The following is a 17,559-nucleotide window of genomic DNA, read 5'->3' as shown; positions in this document are numbered from 1 at the left end:
ACCCGGGTGCACCCTGTGTTGGAGCTCCCTTCCCAACACAGAGCAGGACAGATGAATGTTGGGCACTGTCCTCTGCTCCCCAGGTCCAAAGCTCAGCTGGAATTTAACCCTGAGAACTAAACAAAGGCTTTTCCTGTAGGATTCCCTGTCCTTGCTGACATCCTGCTCAGCCCTGGGTAACACAGGATTGTCACCAGCAGCCGTGGTGTTTACTCTTTATGCAGACAAAACTCCTCAGAAGGACTTTCCATGATTAAAAATCTTTCTCCACAAGCTGCAAAAACAAATCTATAACCATTATCCACCTCCTGTTCCCACTGGCTCTGTCCTGGGAGCTCTGGATTATGGCAGATGGATGTCAGTGCTTGGCTGCCACCAGAGCAGAGCTGTCTCAAACCAGACACTGCTCAGGGAGCATCTTTGCTGCTCATTTTCAGGACAGCCATGTAAAAAAGAAAGATTCTGAAGCCTTCCATCATAGAATCATGGAATAATAGAATCACAGAACTGTGGAATCACAGAATCATGGAATAACAGAATCACAGAGTCATAAAGCCATGGCATAATAGAATCACAGAATCATGGAATAATAGAATCATAGAGTCATGAAATCACAGAATATCCTGAGTTGGAAGTGACCCACAGGATCACCAAGTCCAGCTTGTAACACAGAACATCCCATTCCATGGAATATGACACTGTTGAAAACATGGGGGTTTTTATAAAGATTGGAAAATTAAGCCCTAAACTGTCTGAATTAGAGCAAAACGAGCCATTCTTTTACCTTTGGAAGCACAAAGAGTATTTCCTTCCTCGGTATTTTTATTGTCTTTGTTCAATTTATCACAGATCATAGAATCACAGACTGGTTTGGGTTGGAAAGGACCTTAAAGATCTCCTCATTCCCCCCCCTGCCATGGGCAGGGCTGATCCCTGATGCAGATTATAATCACAGTTCATTGATTTAAACACAAACTCGATAAAGGGCACGAAAAGAGGAATAAAACAGCAAAGGTTTTATGAGAGAGAAAAAAAAAAAACCCTCATTTTCATTCTGGTGAATGAGCTGCGGGTTTTTCATTCTCCCAGTTCTGTGGAGTTCACCAGACGTGCGGGGCTGGTTTGAAAGCTCACAGTGACGTCAATGGAGCAGTGAAATGAGAGCAGCACCCGGCACAGGGCGACAGCTCCGGCACAGCCATCCATCCCCACCCTGGCACCGCTCCAACCCCGCCGCTGCCAGTGCCAACACCTCCTCAGGACTCGGGGAATAATTATTTTCCTTCGTTACAATTAACAAATAGTGAGATTAAAACCTGCAGCTGGCAAATGTATTAAAGAGCTGAAGCTCTTTGCTAAATTCTGGAAGTTTCAAAATCAAATTGCAAAGTAACACGATTTTTGTTTGGCTTATAAAGGGATTTATCAATCATTTTACAGGGCCTGTTTCTCCCCCACCCTGATTACTTGTATGGTTTTGTTGCTTTTTTTATGTAGCTTTCAGTATAAATTCTAGGACATAAAATGCCTGCAAGCTTTAATAGCAGTTTATCTTTTTTTAGCTTTTTTTTTTTTTTAGGAAAGCATACGAAAATGTGTTAATTGTATCAATCCAACTGTTAAAGCTGAAAACAGTAGGAAATCAACCCATGACACTGAGCCGACAAATTCCTGCTGCGTGCTGGGAAGCCACATGTCCTCATGCCACAGCACCTTTGGTTTACAGGGATTGTCCCAGTTCATCCAGCCCTTCTTGTTCCAGATGTTAAATCTGGCTGCGTGAGCACAGGACAGCATCTCCTCAGCCCCCGTGGAGCACAGGAGGGGCAGATACTGGGAGAAACAGGAATCAGGGTGGAAACCTGGTGATGGCCAGGCCAAGGTCTCAGGACATGGCAGGGAAGGGGAGGATTTATGTAGGAAAAAATAAAATAATCTTAACTCTCTGTAGCACTATTAAAAACTAAACTCTCAAGCTTCTACACATTGCTGATGGGGGAAGTACAAAAAGCAGAGACACAGAACTGTGCTCAGAGGTTGGAGAGCAGGGAATGGCATCAGGAGACCTCTGCAAGCCAGGGGAGCACCCAGTGGATTCCCACCTCCTTAGGATGGACACCACTGCCTTCCCCTCTGAAAGCATTCGAGGAGAATCATGGAATCCTGGAATGGTTTGGGTTGTGAATGACCTCAAAGCCCACCTCATTCCACCCCCTGCCATGGGCAGGGACACCTTCCACTAGACCAGGTTGCTCCTGGCTTTCCGCTGGGGCTCCTTGTGTGATTCCTCTGGGACTGAGAACAGCCCAGCCCTAAAAAGGCTCCAATTAGTGCCCCATGTGCTTGGATTTGCTTTCAAAAGACCATCAGTGAGTCAATTGTGAGTGTTTGTCTCCGGAAAAGGCTGATCCCTGACTAACACTGCCTGGGCACTCCTGCCAAGTTTAAAATGAAACCTTTAAAGCAAGAGCTTGAAACAGAAAACAAAAGTGAAAACCAAACCCAGCCCCCTGCAGCCAGAGACAGAGCAGGTGTTACTGTGGGCACAACAGCTTTTCCACAGTTTCATTCTTGAAATCAGCTCAGTAGTTTTTGCAAGAACAGATTCCATCCTGAGCAAGGTGAGCTTGGCCCAGCTGTGGCCAAATCTGATCCCTGGTTTTTCAGTGGGAAATTATAAGAAATTTTTGCTGTGTGTCTCCCTCCAAGGTGTTAACCCCAAATAAACTTTAGCAATTAATGCAAGCAGTAACAACAACAAAATTAAACTTGGCTAATTCTGTAATGTTTAACATAATTTTGAAACTTTATAAAAACTCCCACAATTTCTCTTTTATAATTTAAGACTCCCTATATTTCCTTTCTCTGTCTGTTTATGTGTTTGCCTGGATTAAAAATGAGCATGAAACTTGTGTTTGTAATGCAAGTGTCAGATGTGGACTTTGGTATTGAGATGATTCCCTTCCACCTCTCACTTAGCTTTCCAGGGAGCTGCTGGACCACTCACAGCATCTCCAGCAGGGATTGGGGGGGCTCTGTTTAATGCCCCATGCTATGCCCCCATGTTTGCTGTGAAAAAGTGATACTCAGGTGTTCCCTAATCCCTGAAAGCTCGAGGATATTCCAACCTCACATTCGTCCATATGTTTTCTTAGATGAAAGCAATAGGTGTAGGTCTGTTGGTGGAATAAGAGTGAATTGATCCAAAGGGCTTGATTTCTTTAGAAAATATTTTTTGAAGCCATGGATAAAACATAATAGCTCAATAATATAAACTCCTGGAATTAATGTATCGTTTGATGATTTAAGTAATGCGGTTTTGGGGTAGGAATATAGCCAAAGCAGAGGACTGGAAAAAGCCAATCAATATGTGCTGGTAAAAATGTTCAGATAGTAGTATGGACTATTGCCTCCACAGGATTAAAATCTGTCATGGACAGCAGCCAATTAAAAGCAGATTTGTCCCATTTAAAGCAGCAGATTCCATGTTCTCTCTCCTGGCTCGGGAGCATTTGGATTTCAGAGGTTTGGCCCACTCTCAAAAGCACCAGCATGAGCAAAACACAGCAGATGTGATTGGTGGGTTTGTTTATAGGAGTAAGAGAATTAGGAGAGGAACTGGATTTGATAGACAGTATATATTTGGCTTTTAGGAGAGCATGAAATACAACTTGGAGTATTCCAGTTGACTCTCATGATGGGGGAACTCTAATCTGGCCACAAACTGGCTGGGAGCTGAGGAGGAGAGTGGGCGGTCCAGAAGCATCCATAGAATCCGACAAGGACAGGCTGCTCCAGGGAGCCTATTATTACTTAGCCTGGAGGAATTAATATCTGCAGAGAGATGAGCACAACTCTTGATGTCTAAAGGCTGGAAAAATGACAAATAAATCCTTGGTTTCCTGCATGTTATTCTCAGAGAAGGAGAGGGAGCTGGGAAGGGCAGACAGAGTATGGAGGTGCTCTGGGTGGGCTGGCAGGAAAGGGGGAATGAGGATGAACCCAGAGATGCTGAGAATAACAGGAGAAATAGTCTGGTAGTCACTGTGCAGTGTGGAAAGGACTGTTTGGTGGAGCAGCCTCGGTATCTAGGGCAGCACTGACGTATTTCCAAGGAAGTCACAGCAGTTTTCAGGAGTTCAGGGTCTGAAGCAGCAGACGAGGCAGATTCAGCTTGACACAGTGGAGAGGGCTGGAGGGGACCTGCAGGAGCAGGATTGGACACAGTGCTCCCTGTTACTGCCCACAGATTCCACCAGTTCTTGGCCTCAGAGAACCTGGAACCAAGTCTGGAATTCCATACATGTATATTCAGTGATTGTGATTTCCAGCCCAGCTCCAGGGACTCGAGCACATGGCTTTCTTTACCTGTGAGTTTTTGGAAGGAGATTGTGCTGCGAGATGAGCGTGGAAGTGCTGGACATGGAGCAGGCAGAGCCTTGAGGGAGTCAGAGGGGAGCCCCGGGACACATCCTGACTGGGGAGGGAATTGCTCATGAGCTCAACGTGCCCTGGCCCTGTCTACTGGCACCCAGAAACACCCCGTGCCCTGGGCTGACCCCCAGCATGGGCTGCAGGCATGGGGGGAATTCTGTTCCACTGCCCCACTCAGGTGAGACCCCACCTGCAGAGCTGCCTCCAGCCCTGGGGAACAACAGCAGAAGGACATGGAGCTTCTGGAGTGAGTCCAGAGGAGGCCACGGAGATGCTCTGAGGGCTGGAGCCTCTCTTCTCTGGAGACAGGCTGGGAGAGCTGGGAGTGTTCAGCCTGGAGAAGAGAAGGCTCCAGGGACAACTTAGAGCCCCTTCCAGTGCCTAAAGAGGCTCCAGGAGAGCTGGAGAGGGACTTTGGACAAGGGCCTGCAGGGACAGGACAAGGGGGAATGGCTTCCCACTGCCAGAGGGCAGGGTTAGGTGAGATACTGGGGAGAAATCCTTGCCTGTGAGGGTGGTAAGGCCCTGGCACAGGTTGCCCAGAGCAGCTGTGGCTGCCCCATCCCTGGAAGTGTCCAAGGCCAGGCTGGATGGGGCTTGGAGCAACCTGGTCTAGTGGAAGGTGTCCCTGCCCATGGCAGGAGGTGGGACTGGATGACTTTTAAAGGTCTCTTCCAACCCAAACCCTTCTGGGATTCTATGATAATGCATAAGGAGAGGGTTTTTATTCAGCCAAAAAGTAAACTTTTGATGTTGTTAATATTCTTTCAGTGAAAATGTTGTGAAGGTAAAGGCTGCAGATGTACTTTGAGATGTGCATAAATACCAGAAGATGAAAGAACAGAACACTTTTGGAAATGAGGTTGTGAAGTCAGATGGGGAAAGTCCTTTCTTAGTCCTGTCAGTCACCTCCATGTCTTACGTGGGGCTCTGCCCTACAATTCCAAAGATTTTGGGTATTCACTTAAAATGGCAAACACCACTTTGGTGTGGCACATAAGCACAGACAACACCTATATAATGTGATTAACTATTTTTTGGAGGAAACTGTTGGTGTTTCTTGGAGGGTAATGGAGTAATAGCAGGGCATTTCTATTGTTTCATACTACTTTTTTGTGCTTTTTGAATTAAATTCTACCAAACTGATGCACCCTTCTGCTCTAGCTGGTAAGGGATGTATATTTTAATTAACTCATAGAATCACAGACTGATTTGGCTTGGCAGGGACTTTAAAGCCCATCCCATTCCACTCCCTGCCATGGGCAGGGACACCTTCCACTAGACCAGGTTGCTCCAAGCCCCATCCAACCTGGCCTTGGACGCTTCCAGAGATGGGGCAGCCACAGCTTCTCTGGGCAACCTGTGCCAGGGCCTCTCCACCTTCATAGGGAAGAATTCTTTTCCAGTATCCCACCTAACACTTGCCCTCTGGCAGTGGGAAGCCATTCCCTGTGTTCTATCCCTTCCAGGCTCTTGTCCAAAGTCCTTCTCCAGCTCTTCTGTAGCCTCTTCAGGCAGTGGAAGGGGCTCTAAGTTGTCCCTGGAGCCTTCTCCAGGTGAACACCCTCAGCTCTCCCAACCTAGACAATCTTTTTCTTTTTGGTTACCTGTATCTGATCCCTGGACTTGTTCCCTTATGTTTCTGTGATTCCAGCTGTATTTGTCTCTCTCAGTGGTTTTAGCTGCTGTCTGCAGGAGGACTGTTCTCTGTTGCCAGGACCAAAAGTGTGTGATAGGGAATTGTTAACTGAAAACCCCCAGGTTTAGAATATGCTGATTCTAATTCTGATTCTGTGGGATGGGGATCAGAGGCCTTCAGGTTGGGTGTGTCACATTCACTGCATTCCGGTAAAACACTGAGCAGCTTTTGTTTTTATGATATGACCACATAAACCCTGACCCCCTAAATCTGTTTTGTTTAATAGTAAGCCCCTGATGGCTAATTTTGCATGCAGTACACAGAGGAGCATGACTATTCTGGGATATGATCCCAGTAACAGTGGTGAGTCATCAGCTGCAGCAGCAGCAATGATATGAGGAGCTATTTATTACGGCCTCTCTAAGCTGTGAAGTCTTCTAAGCAGTGAGTTCATGTAGAAATTATGTAATTATTCCTCCTGGATGATTTCTCTTATTGGTTTGTAATTACAAAATATTCTCAGAACACTTTTGTATTTTAAAATTAAGTCCTCAGAATGACTTAATGAGAGAAGAACCGAGAGATTATATCTCACCTTGTTTATGTTTGTTTTATTTGACTTATCAGTGATACAGTTTTCTACTATTGTTGCACTAAGTTCACCTTCCTTTGCGAAGTGATCATTTACTGGTTTGTACATTTATAAACAAGTGTTTGGGGTAAAATCATCTGGTCTTGGAAACTGGCAGGAGGGGAATTCCATGTAGGAGTTTCACAGATTGTTTCTTGGGTGGGAGAACAGCTGGATTGAGATGGGCTTTAAGGTCCCTTCCAACCCAAATCATTCTGGGATTCTGTGATTCAGTGATATCTGGAATTTTTTACAAACCTGGAGAAAACAGCTTTCTTCACTTTCTGAATGAGCAAGCCATGTGCCATATCCTGGAGCAGGACTTATTTCCTTGTAGTACCTGGCTTGTTTCTGGTCACATCAGCCAGAGCTTGTTAGTGATGACTTCAGGTGAAAGGAGACATCTGAATTCACTTGGGTAATGGTTTGATCCCCTGCTATGTTTCTAAGACTCAGTCCTTGTGCTTTATGTGTGTCTTTGGAACACCAGGGAATTTGTTTTGACATTGTCATACATGGGGTACACAAAGGCAAAAGGTCTTGATCCCTGCACAGTCTATCACAGGATCACAGACTGGTGTGGGTTAGGAGGGACTTCAAGCTCATGTCATTCCAACCCCCTGCCATGGGCAGGGACACCTTCCACTAGACCAGGTTGCTCCAAGTGCCATCCAGCTTGGTCATATTGCCCCCACTGTCTCTGCCCACCTGAAATGTTGAGGTGCAGTTGTTAATTGGTAGCTGGGTGACAGCCTTGTCCATGCAAAGCTGCCACAGCATTGAGATGGGTTTTCTTGTCTTTGCCTAGAGCTGAAAAGTGAAAAAAAAAAGCCTCACGCTAGACTTCAAAGCAGCCTGTGTTCCTGTTGGTACCTCTGGGAACAGGAGATGCTTTCATGCTGCCCCACCTGAAATCCTCTTGTGAGCTGAGCCACAGCATATCCAAGAAGTACATTTTGAGGTGTAGACAGGGACCTTCCCAACTAAAATTTTATTGGCAGTTTTGTCACCCACAGGGAGCAGGTCTGGGGTGTTTTGGCATAATCTGACTGCATACAAAGTGGAGCAGGAAGTAGTTTCCCTGTAGATTAGTGTCTTTGGTACAGAATATATTTTGCAGTGATTCAAAGGCTGTAGATTAAAAAGAAAACTAAAGAAATAAACCTGTTATGTCTTGCACAGATGCTGAGGGGAGGCAGAGGCAGCTGGGTGCCAACAGGACACCTAGTCAATGAGGTTGCAGAATTTGGCCCCAAAATTCCCCTGAGACTGGAGGAAGGAGTCATGGTGCAGCACTCTGCTAATCAGAGACTCCACACTCTTGGTTTTCTGAGGGGTTAGATAAATATGTCTTAGATTTGATCACTATTTAAAAGAGAAAAAAGCCATGCCCTTCTATTTATAATCTTTTCCTTAGAACTGTGCCATAAACTCATCATAGCCTGAATGTTTCAAAAGTTATACAGAAGGTGAGCTAGCAAGGCTCTTGAAAAATTCTAAACCACACTTTATTGTCCAGTTATCTTATGTAAGTCTATTGTATTTACACTGATCTTATATAATATTGTTTTAATCTTTATTATATGAAATTCCTGTTCAGTTTTTAGCTCTCCTTTAGGAATAGACATTTGAAGATGATTTAGCAGTAAGTTTGAAAGGAGAGATTAATTAAAAATACGAAGGTGGTGGTGAAACAGGTCTGTTTCTTAGGTACATCATTTGAGCTCCTATCGGATATTAGAAATTAGACAACATTTTTTTTCCAAGATCAAGAAGAATCACAGAATCATTAAGATTGGAAAAGCCCTGTGAGACCATCGAGTCCAGCCACTCCCCAGCACTGGCAAGGCCACCACTGCCCTATGTTCTCAAGTGCCACATCCACACAGCTTTTAAATCCCTCCAAGGATGGGGACTCCACCACCTGCCTGGGCAGCCTCTTCCAATGCCTGACCACCCTTTCTCTGAAGAAATTCCTCCTCATGTCCAACCTGAACCTCCCCTAGCACAACATAAGGCTGTTTCCTCTTGTCCTGTCCCTTGTTCCCTGGGAGCAGAGCCCGACCCCCACCTGGCTCCACCCTCCTGTCAGGGAGTTGCAGAGTGAGAAGGTCCCCCCTGAGCCTCCTTTTCTCCAGGCTGAGCCCCCCCAGCTCCCTGAGCCACTCCTGGTGCTCCAGACCCTTCCCCAGCTCCATTCTCTTCTCTGGAAAGTTATTGCAGCAGATTTCTGTATCAAAGCCTTCAGCGTGGTGCCACAGTAAGGTGTAAGCTGGAGGTCTGGATTGCAACAGTATCTATAGGGTGAATAAGGAATGAGCTCTCCCAGTCCTGATGGTCTCAGAATCCCTGATCCCGGCTCTTGTTCTTTCGGGAGCCGTTCCATCCACAAGCCCCTTATGCAGCATGCAGAGTCTGACCGTGGGATCAATGGCTCAGTGTCCCCTGCCCATCTGTGTCCCTGCAGTGGGGCCAGCTCAGCTCCATAAATCCCTGGAACACCTGCCTTGCTCGGCCTCGGATGAACACTGTGCCGAGTGGGAGCAGGGAGGGGGAGAGGGCCCATCCGTGGGAGGGCTGAGCCCTGGAAAAACTTTACTGTAAAAACACCCAGGGAAAGATACTGAAGCAGCTGGAGGAAGTGCAGGCAGGGATTTCTTATAAATCATCTCTGTGTCTGCTAAAAGGAGAATTCCCGCACACGTCAACTGTTCCCGACTCTGGTGAGAGCCCCGGGGGCGTTGGAGCTGGGTGACATCACAAGGAGAAGGAATGAATTCACATGGAGGGTGACGCCAGGGAACTAAATTCCTGGGTTTCCCGGCTGAGTTGTGCCTGGCAAAGCAGAGCAGGGAAAGGCAGAGCACCAGGAGAGGTTTGATAAGTGTCTTAGTTGTGATCTGAATCCCATTTTGGGGCCAAGAGCTTCCTGGTGTCCTAAACAAATGTTTCCTGTTAACCCTTTCTGAGGATGAGGAGCAGAAGGGAAGGCGCTGGTTTTGTGCACTGTCCACACCAGTCCTGGTGTTGGGCCAAGTTGTCCAGTCCCCTGTGACCACCTTGGTAGGGCCATTGAGCTCCCAGTGTTATACAAGACCATAACTGGGGAGAGCAGCTTGATTCCATCTGTTTGCAGTTAGAGACACTTATGAGAACAGAGATTTACTGGGGAAAGTGGCAGTGAAGGAGATGCTGTAGCTCACCATGTAAAGTGCACAAAAGGACTTTCTGGGAAGAGAATAAATATTGGCTGAAGGAATAGACATCTGTGAGTGAAGGTTTGAAGTGGGTCTATATTGACTGTCCTAGTTTCACTCACATCACAAAAGGCTCCCTACATTTTTTCATCCATAAAGATAGTAAATTGTTTGGAGTGGAATTTGGAAGAACAAGCTGACCCTCTTTTGCTTTACTACATTAAAATTATATGGTGTTTTAAGAACTGTTCTATTAAACTCTACACTCACTGCTGCTCTCCAGCCCACTTTTAGCTCCAGTAAATCTAATAACTCATGCAATATTATACATTTATTTCAGATTAAAAGTACTAGGAACTAGATTCTAGGAAAAAGTCTGTTTTCATGAGGAAATGCAGAAAATTGTGAAAGTCCTAGCGAAGATATCACCTTCCACATGTCAGTACAACAATGTGTGGAAGGATGAATAGTGTGCAGCTAATGTATGTCAGAACATTCCTAATGCAGGCTGGAAGGTGCTGGGGCTGCAGGGATGCGCAGGCAGAGGGGAACGTTTCATAGAGTTGTGGAATGGTTTAGGTTGGCAGGGACCTTAAAGACCATCTTGTCCCATCACCCTGCCATGAATGGGGACCTTTCCACTAGACCAAGTTGCTCCAAGCCCCGTCCAACCTGGCCTTGGACACTTCCAGGGATGGGGCAGCCACAGCTTCTCTGGGCAACCTGTGCCAGGGCATCTCTACAGATGAGAATTCCTTCCCAATATCCCATCTATCCCTGCCCCCTGGCAATGGGAAGCCAATCTCCCTTGTCCTGTTCCTCCAGGCACTTGTCCAAAGTCCCTCTCCAGCTCTCCTGGAGCCTCTTTAGGCACTGGAAGGGGCTCTAAGTTGTCCCTGAAGCCTTCTCTTCTCCAGGTGAACACCCCCAGCTCTCCCAGCCTGTCTCCAGAGCAGAGGGGCTCCAGCCCTTGGAGCATCTCCATGGCCTTTTATAGAATATGAGATGGAGTTTGTGAGTATCGACCAGCCCCCTCACATAACACTTTCCTGTCCTTGTCAGCACTCCCATTCATCCATCAATAACTCTGCAATTCCATCCTCCTCCTCAGAAGAGGTGTAATTTGTCAGGACTGGTGCTGCAGAGCTGAGTCCAAGGTAGCAAGCTCCCGTGCCAGGGAGCCAAGGCCATGGCACAGCTCCTGCAAGCTCACAGCTGGGGACTGCACAGCAGCCAAGATTTCCAGCCCAAATTCTGTATCTCTTTGCTTCTCTGAGTTTAAGTCGTGAACTTACCAGTCGCACATTTTTATGTAATTTAATATCTTTTCCGTGGCTTCATTTTCTCTTCTGATATTAAAAAAAGAAAAGGAAAAGCTCTCCTGGGCATGAATGAGGATTTATGTAATAGGTTGCAATGGCTCCATCAAAGCCATTGTGCTCTGTCTTGTGAATATCTATTTAATCAGTGGTTTTAAAAGACCTTATTTGTGCTAAGTGATTTTTCTTTCTTAGACTGCAGCAAGAATCTCCTACTCTTCTGGAGACAGAGTGCAGCCAGTGCAGCTACTCTGGGCTTGAATGGCACTATTGAACCAGCTTTGTGCTGGCAAGAGGTTCAAGTACCAGAGATGCTATTCAGATGATTATGGAGCTGGTGCAGGAGTTAGGGAAAGAGCACTGCAGGATGCTGCTTCTCTGATGAAGTGCTGGGGTGTATTGACTGATCTATTACACTCAAGTCAATAAGGAACTTGGTTGTGCTTGCATTTTCTACACTACAGATTTGCTGGAGAAGCTGTATGGGTGACCTCTGTAATTTAGAAGTTAGGCCAGCTCTTGATGTCTTGGCACCCAGGAGGTTTCAGCCCCTGCTCCCAGGGAGAACTTTACTCCATCAGCCCTCAAAGAGCTGCCCTCACTGTGCAGGTCAGAGCACTGTGCAGTGAAGCCACCACTGGGCCAGAGTGTGGGAGAGTCATGGGGGGATGAGGCTCACCAGCGTGTCCATAGTTGTGTTCTCAGTTCTCAGGCTGTCTCGGTGGTCACTGACTTTTTGCTTCCACATCACCCAAGGCAATGAAAAGGGCTGAGAGTTCATTCTAGCTTTGCTCACTGGGACAAGTGGAACCCACAAGTATAAATTCAGGCAGAATTTGGGGTTTGTGTGTGGCGAGTTAACAGCATGCACAGAAACGTTGATGTTTTTAGCTTAAATCACAGAACATTTTTTAAAACAGTAAAGTAAAAAGCCATTGTGGATAAGATGTTCTGACCCATAATAACTCTTTGCACCTCAGCAGGGTGACTCCTGCACGGCCTCACAGCCTGGCACAGGCTGTTTTCTCCTCTGCTCCGTGTCACTGAACATGCTGCACAGTCTTGCCCAATTAAAGCAGAACTTTGGCAGAAAGCAAAAATCACCAACCATTTAGGGCTGACTGCTCAGCACAGAAGGGCTTGACACTGGGGTTTTGTTCCCTGTTGCCTCCCCTGCCACCCTGCTATCTTGTTTGCTCTTCACATGACTGGCCATCAGGCCCTTGATATCTGTGTGGCATTTGATGTCCCCTCGGTCAGATGTTGTGCTGGGTGACGCCAGGGCACTATTATAGGGTGTCACATTTTATCCTGGCTGAGCCATATCCAGAGAATACCCGTTGTTTGCCTCCCACTCTGGCTCTGTGATCTTGATCGTTCCCAGACGCTGCCGGAGGCTGGCAGACGGGTGGCACACAGGACCTCGCTCTGGGACTGATTGGTTTCTTGGCCATCATCCAGTTCCAAGCACATCAACACATTTGCAGAAAGATTTTCCTAACCCAAAAACTCAGGGCTGCCCTGAGCTCTTCCATGAAGGACGGAAGGAGACGGATTTCTGCTGGAGTTCAGTAAAAGCCCAGATGGGGAAAAGTTTCAGGAGCTGCATCTTGGCTTGGGCTAGAGAAGACAAGAGGCCTGAGGTGGGGTGGGAGGGGGTGCACTGGAGCTAAGTCTCCTTCTAGGTTCCTGCTGGGATTTAATCTCAGCTCGAACAGGCTAATTTTAAATTCATCTTTCCAACTGAAATGATACGGTTGGCAGCGATTTAGCCTGGGATGCTTTGCTGCAAGCAGACAAAGGGTTAAACACCCTGTTGGGTGCTGTTGCAGTAAAAAGGCTTCCTTCTGCAGCTTGTAGAGTTATTGACCTGAAAAGCAGTATTGAGCACACACCACTGGGCTCAGCCCCGCAGGAGGTGTTGGTGTGCACAGGGTGTTTGTTCAGAGCCCTGGCATCGCTGGGCCCTGGGGTGCTGCAGCCCTGCCTGCCCTGCCTGCCCTGCCTGCCACCCCTGTGTCCCCCCATCCGGCCCCTCATCAGGGCTTTCAGCAGCTCCTCAATAGTTTTGGGTGTTTTCACAGAAACATAGAATCATTAGGGTTGGAAGGGACCTCTGGAGATCATCCGATCCAACCCCCCTGCCCAGGCAGAGTCACCTGGAAAAGGTGACACAGGAACATGTCCAGGTGGGATTGGAATGTCTCCAGAGAGGGAGGCTCCACGCCCTACCTGGGCAGCTGTTCCTGTGCTCTGCGACCCTCTATGGAAAGAAGTTCTTACTTCTGTTGAGGTGGTACTGCTTGTGTTTTAGTTTATGGCCATTGCTTCTTGTCCTGTCATTGGGCACCACTGAACAGAGCCTGGCACCATCTATTTCAGCAGCTCCTCACTGACTTCAGGTGTTCTCAGCAGCTCCTCACTAGTTCCAGGTAATTTCAGCAGCTTCTCACTAATTTCAGTTGTTTTTAGCAAGTCCTCTCTAGTTTCAGGTGTTTTCTCTCCCCTGTTTCATCCATGAAATCAAACATTTCTTCCTTCCCCTTGGAGTAACCCATCACTGTGTACTCTTCCCAGGTTTTGCCACAGTGAATGTTTTCACACAATGAGTCAATATTTTTAAATGGATCCATTTTGCCCATTGATCACCTCTGCCCACTCATACTTTGTTAGCTCAGGCCAAACCTTTATCAATACCCTGAAATACCCAGGATGTCTCAATTCTATTAGCTCAAGAATGGAGCTTTTACTGTGATGACGCGAATCTTTAACTACTATCAGATGTAATGATTTTGTGCCAGGCCTACACATTTGTGCTTATTCACACTGAAAACTTCACCTTCTCTGTTATTAAATGGTAATCAATTGTGGCAAGTGCTCTGCTCATATTTCTTCCAAATCTCCCAGTCACTGTGGCTGCATTTTTGATGCTCCTGGACTTGTTGACTTATAGCTGCATTTCAGATATTGATAGTTTTGAGCTGAAGTTTGCTCAGTGCCCCCATGTCTCTATTTCTTTTGAACAGTGCAGCTTTATGGTTTGTAGTGACTCCAAAACGGTGTTTCCAGCAAGTGATTTTCAACATGAGACAGTTTCTAAGGGATCCTTAATCAAAATGAGCCCTGAAGCAGGTCTTGATAAGATTTGCAGGTTTAGGGAACATAACAGTTATTAAATGATATTTTGGGTGCCAACAGTGCACTATCTGCTTTCACATCAGAGAAATCATTTATTCCCAAGAGACTTTTAGAAGCACAGCACAGAGCAGCTGGTTGAGGTGCAGGAGCCTTTCCGAAGGGCTTCACAGCATGATGATCACCTGAGGTAGGGCTTGAGCAGGGAGGTAATTTAGCAGTGAGAAGACACAGACTGTTACAAGCACAAACACGCTCTAGAGGAGTCACATGATGGTTGTGAAACTCTGTGTAGAGGAAGTGGCAAACTGAGTGTTTCAGCTGCATGTTGGGAACCAGGGATGGAGCAGAGATTCCTGCACTGTGTTGGTGAGAGTGGAAAAACTGGGATGGTGTTGATCCAGGCTCCCAACAAGGGATGACCTGTGTGGACACACCAGGGTTTGGAAGACTTGTTTTGGATGGAGAAGCAAGCTGGAAGGATGCTGGAAAAGTTCAGGGGAAATAAAAACAGATAATGGATATCATATGTGCTGAGTGATAGTGTTTCCCTCCTTCCTGAAGTATCCTGTGCTCAGTAGCTGGCAGTCCTGCAAGGACTCCACCACACCTGGAAAAGCTGAAGCCTTGTGTCTGCTGCATGACCTCACCATTTGGCATAAGCTATGTGAGATATGCTGCAGGACTTTTGTCCTGCCTGGCTTTTTGGGCTTGTAGTCACCACTTTAGAAAGTTTTATTCTTGCTGCCCACCATCTCTATCTTCTCTTCATGTGGAAGGTTTCCCTTCTGCTAAATCCAGTTTGCTGTCCTGAATGATTAAAGCTTATTGCAGAGCATGTGACTTAATGGCAGAAAATATAAATCTGTGGTTTAACTTCACCCTCTTCTTCCCCCTGTTGTCAAACAGCCAGAGGAGGAAGGGAGGGAGTGTGGGCAGGCAGAGCGTGTCCCTGCCGGTCCCTGCCGAGGCTGCTCAGGGGTCCCTTCCAGCTCACTGTCATTAGTAAAAATGCAAATTTATGGAAACGCTGTGTGGTGCACGCCCAGGGATGGCAGGCTTTGTATTCACTGCCTCTGCCTGTGCCTCAGCTGAGCCACGGGGTCATCAAAGTCACAGGAATGGCAGTGGGGGCAGAGGCCAGGCAGGAGAGTTCTCTACTGGGGTGGTGCAACATGATTTTAACACCAGTCCCTTGCTTGGATTTTATTTAGACCACAGAACCCCGGACTGGTTTGGGTTGGAAGGGACCTTAAAGTCATCCAGTTCCGCCCCCTGCCATGGGCAGGGAAACCTTCTGCTAGCCCAGGTTGCTCCAAGCCTCGTCCAACCTGGCCTTGGACACTTCCAGGGATGGGGCAGCCACAGTTTCTCTGGGCAATCTGTGCCAGGGCCTCACCACCCTCACAGGGGAGAATTCCTTCCCAATATCCCACCTAACCCTGTCCTCTGTCAGCAGGAAGCCATTCCCCCTTGTCCTGTTCCTCCAGGCACTTGTCCAAAGTCCCTCTCCATCTCTCTTGGAGCCCCTTTAGGCACTGGAAGGGGCTCTAAGGTCTCCCCAAGAGCAATGTTTAGTGAATTACTCCATTAGTTCCACCAGCAATAACATCAAGTCAGTGTTTACCCCCCAGCACTCCCACAGGAAAGCTGTTTAGTGATCTGTCTACTCTCAAGGCAAAAATTTTTTCTCTGATTTCCAACCTCAGTTTATTTATGTCCATTTTATGCCCATTTGTTCTTATGTCAGCTTGAAGATCCCTTCTTCTCCTCTGGCCTTTGCTTTTGGCTCACATGTGGGCAGGGCATCACCCTTCCACAGGGGGAGCAGCAGGTTCCTGACCCCCCTTCTGGTCCATGTGCGAAACCCCTCAGACACAGCAAACACAGGACTTTCTGTCAAAGGGCCAGGTTTTTCCATCCTTGATATTTTTCCCTCAAATAGTACCAGTTGGCAGATGCTCATGATTTGGATGAGGCAACTTTTGCATTGAGCTTTTGCTGGGCCTGAAATGATCAATAAGAGCTATAAAAAAGATTGCCCTTGGAATCACATCAGTGTGCTCTGACATTTGCTATTGCAGTGTCCTTTCCTATGGATATAAAAGATGGAGAGTGCAGACATTTGAAAGATGTGAAGCAAGTAAAATTTTGCTGAAATGTACCCAGCTGGATTAATTATTTTAGGGGGCCTGAGTCTGCAAAGGATTTAATGATCTCAATACCATCTTAGGACATTTCACTGTCTTTTTGCTGACAGGCCACACAGATCCCAATTATGGATATAAATCCAAAAACCAGGTCAAATAATTATTCAAGTGGGAAGACTGGGTGCATTTCTGAGCACAGCAGCTTTCCACATGCCCACCATTGGGTGCTGTGGATGGGCTGAGGGGAGTTTAAAACATTAGTGCAGAAAAACTGTGAGTCTTCCAGCTCAAAGGCTGTCTGTGCTCCCCATTCAGCTCAGGTAAAATGGAAAACCCTGTGGTCTGTATAAGTGGTTAAAATGGTTGTCACTTTATCCCTGTCCCCAGCTTGTGTGACAGCAGGTGAGAACAGCTCTGTGATGTGCAGCTGGTGCCTGTGTGGCAGAGCTGTGGTGGAGCAAAGCAACTCACTCTATGAGCTTCCCAGCCTGTTTGAAAAGGCAAAAGTGCCTCTTGGCATCATGCCAGGAGATCCTCTCTTTAAGGGGAGGCTGAAGTAAAGCATGACTCTGGCTGACAGGCTTCTGATGCTCTGGTTCCATACAGATACGGGAATGCTTTCCTGCTGGAAGCAGAGGTCATTTGCTGGACTGGGCCCTTGAGAGCCGTGCTGATGGTCTGCCTTTGCCATCAGGGCACTGTGTGCTTTGGGAAGAGAGTTAAGTGCAGATTACACTTAAAAGGTATATGAAATACTTGAAGACACATCGATAAAAGATGCAATATAGGACTGTAATTCCCCTTTTGTTACCAGTAATATCCTGGTGGAGAATAGGCAAGGCTGGACCCTGTGTCCCCACTTGCTGGGTGGAATTGCCCACCCCAAGATGGTTCAGGGCAGGGAGCAAGGCTTGTCCATAGGCACAAGTGCTGTAGGGTGTCCTGGGGCCCCACCAGAGGCACTGGGGTCACCTACAGCCCTGCACTGGGGTCTCCATCACATGAACCAGGCTGCTGAGGGCAGCCTCCTCCATGGGAGGCAACATCCATGTGC

General features: G+C 47.1%; 1 protein-coding gene and 2 long non-coding RNA genes across 6 annotated transcripts in view; 2 read left to right on the top strand and 1 right to left on the bottom strand.

Moving 5' to 3' along the window:
* Positions 1–17,559, top strand: part of PDE4B (phosphodiesterase 4B) — a 198,803-nt gene that overhangs the window by 113,699 nt on the left and 67,545 nt on the right. The window lies entirely within an intron of this gene.
* LOC135419001 (uncharacterized) lies at positions 3,631–9,471 on the bottom strand. The gene is made up of 3 exons (XR_010432769.1): positions 9,299–9,471; positions 6,042–6,139; positions 3,631–4,203 (listed from the first exon to the last, which is right to left on the bottom strand). It is a non-coding gene; the product is annotated as an uncharacterized LOC135419001 (long non-coding RNA).
* On the top strand, positions 9,481–11,653 carry LOC135419003 (uncharacterized). The gene is made up of 2 exons (XR_010432771.1): positions 9,481–9,579; positions 10,819–11,653. It is a non-coding gene; the product is annotated as an uncharacterized LOC135419003 (long non-coding RNA).

This window comes from Pseudopipra pipra, chromosome 9, assembly GCF_036250125.1.
Source record: "Pseudopipra pipra isolate bDixPip1 chromosome 9, bDixPip1.hap1, whole genome shotgun sequence".
NCBI classification, from domain to species: Eukaryota; Metazoa; Chordata; class Aves; order Passeriformes; family Pipridae; genus Pseudopipra; species Pseudopipra pipra.
The sequence above is the reverse complement of the archived record's forward strand: the minus strand, read 5'-3'. Positions and strand labels throughout refer to the sequence as shown.